This window comes from Triticum urartu, chromosome 5 (genome assembly GCF_003073215.2).
Source record: "Triticum urartu cultivar G1812 chromosome 5, Tu2.1, whole genome shotgun sequence".
NCBI lineage: Eukaryota > Viridiplantae > Streptophyta > Magnoliopsida > Poales > Poaceae > Triticum > Triticum urartu.
Window position 1 is genome coordinate 599,344,744 of NC_053026.1, and position 3,025 is coordinate 599,347,768.

The following is a 3,025-nucleotide window of genomic DNA, read 5'->3' on the forward strand; positions in this document are numbered from 1 at the left end:
GCAAGAACCTGCGGTTCTACCGGAGCTTGACGTTCCCCGACAAGCTTGCCGGAGCAAAACTTGTCGGGAGCTTCTGCTTCAACGGAACAAACCCTAGGGCTTGCCGGAGCATCTTGCTCCTCAGCGCTCTTGGTGTTGATCTTGGAGACTGCTGCGGGAATATCCGCTTCTACGGCAAGAACCTGCGGCTCCGCCGGAGCGCGACGTTCCCCGGCAAGCTTGCTGGAGCAAAACTTGTCGGGAGCTCCTGCTTCAACGGAACCAACCCTAGGGTTTGCCGGAGCAGACTGCTCCTCAGCACTCTTGGCGTTGATCTTGGGGACCTTCTTGGCGGCGGCTTCGGGAAGCTCTGCCGGCAAATAGTCACCAGAAACCAACTTCCTCTTCTTGCTCTGTCCAGTTGATGGCGTTACGGACGGCTGAGTCAGCTTGAGCACAAAGATCCCTGGTTCCACAGGTAACTTAAGTGCGGCACACTTTGACAGGCCATCTACAATGGCGTTCTGAGCTCTTGGAACATGCTCCATTTGTAGGCCGTCAAAGTGTTCTTCTAGCTTTCTCACTTCGTCGATGTAAGCTTCCATCAACGGACTCTGATAACTCTTGTTTACTTGGCGGACGACAAGCTGTGAATCACCCCTGACAATGAGCTTCTTGATCCCAAGGTCTGCCGCGATCCGAAGACCGGCAAGCAAGCCCTCATATTCTGCAGTATTGTTCGTTGCTTGCTCCTTGGGGAAGTGCATCTGGACTACGTACTTGAGGTGCTCACCGGTGGGTGCGACAAGCAGCACGCCAGCGCCGGCGCCTTGCAGCGAAAAGGCACCATCAAAGTACATCAGCCACTCTTTGCTTGCTTCCTTGTCGGGGATGCTCGTTTCTGGAATTTCTTCATCTGGTGTTGGCGTCCATTCTGCTATGAATTCTGTCAATGCTCTGCTCTGGATAGTTGAAGTGCTTTCAAACTTGAGGCCAAAGCTTGACAGTTCCAGTGCCCACTCAACAATCCTGCCTGTCGCTTCTGGATTCTGCAGTATCCTCTTCAGCGGAAAGCGAGTGACAACTGTGATCTCAAGTGCTTGGAAGTAATAGCGCAGCTTTCTCGAGGCCATGAGAAGGCCGAAAAGCAATTTCTGCACACCAGAGTACCTTGACCTAGCCCCCTGCAGAAGGGAACTGACAAAGTAAACTGGGCGCTGCACCATCTTCTTGTGTATCTCGTCGTGTATCTGCGCAGATCCATCTTTGTCGGGACCAGAGCTTGTCGGGGAAGCTCCCTGCTTGTCGCTGGATGCGCTTGCCGCGGTTGCTGGCTCATCATCTGCCTCCCTCTCTGCTACTAACGCAGCACTAACCACTTGATTGGTTGCCGCTATGTACAGCAGCAACTTCTCTTGTGGCTTAGGTGCGACAAGTATTGGAGGGGAGGACAGGTATTTCTTCAGGTCTTGCAGCGCAGCCTCCGCTTCCAGAGTCCATTTCATTGGACCTGCCTTTTTCAATAATTTGAAAAACGGCAGGGCGCGCTCAGCAGACCGAGAGATAAACCTGCTGAGAGCAGCCACGCAACCGGCAAGTTTCTGTACATCCTTGACGCGCTTTGGTGCTTCAATCTGCTCAATGGCCTTGATCTTGTCGGGATTGGCTTCAATTCCCCGCTGAGACATGAAGAACCCGAGAAGCTTGTCGGAGGGAACTCCAAACACACACTTCTCTGGGTTGAGTTTGAGGCTGATCTTGCGCAGATTTGCAAAGGTCTCGTCTAAATCTTGAATCAGGGTTGCTCTGTCCCTGCTCTTGACCACTATATCATCCATGTAGGCTTCCACATTTCTGTGTATTTGTGGCTCAAGAGCAACATGGACTACTCTTGCAAATGTCGAACCAGCATTTTTTAATCCGAAAGGCATCCGTACGAAACAGTGCGTGCCACATGGAGTAATAAATGCGGTCTTCTCCTCATCCTCTTCTGCCATGAAGATCTGATGATATCCTGAGTATGCGTCAAGAAATGAAAGCAAATCACATCCGGCTGTGGAGTCAACAATCTGGTCAATGCGCGGCAAAGGAAATGGGTCTTTGGGACAAGCTTTGTTAACATCGGTAAAATCGATACAAAGTCTCCATTTCCCGTTTGCCTTGCGCACGACTACAGGATTGGCCAACCACGTGGGATGGAGCACTCCTCTGACAAGGCCTGCTGCTTCCAGTTTCTTGATCTCTTCTGCAATGAATTCTTGGCACTCCACTGCCTGCTTCCTGACTTTCTGCTTGACGGGCCGCGCATGGGGACAAACGGCAAGGTGGTGCTCAATCACTTTCCTGGGAACACCGGGGATGTCAGACGGCTGCCATGCAAACACGTCGACATTCGCCCGCAGGAAAGTAACGAGCGTGCTTTCCTATTTAGGGTCGAGCGTGGCACTGATGGTGAAGGTACCACCAGTGCCGTCCTCCTTGGCGGATACCTTCTTCGTCTCTGGCGGAGCTGCCATCGTCTTCTTGCACTTGCCGGTGGAGCTCGATGGTGCGTTCTCGACGGCAGCGCAGCACTCCGAAGAGGTGCGCTTGCCGGAGTGGGCATCAGAACTCTTGCCGGACTTGGTCTTCTTCCCCCGGGAGCTTCAGCGGCAAGTGGATTGCGATCTGCCGTGGCTGCTGCTTCCCGGTAGATCTTGTCGGCACAGATAAGAGCATCCTTCTTGTCGCCAGGGACAGAAATGACGCTTAACGGGCCTGGCATCTTCAGCATGTTATATGCGTAGTGAGAGGCTGCCATGAACTTGGCGAGTGCTGGACGACCAAGTATCCCATTGTAAGGCAATGGAATATCGGCAACGTCGAATGTGACCTTCTCAGTCCTGAAGTTTAGCTCGCTGCCAAATGTTACCGGCAGCGTGACCTTCCCCTTCGGCTTGCTCCTTCCCGGATTGATTCCTTGGAATGTGCCGGTCTCTTCGAGCTCGCTGTCAGGGATTTGGAGTTTTTGGAGTACAGCGGAGGAGATCAGGTTTAAGCCGGCCCC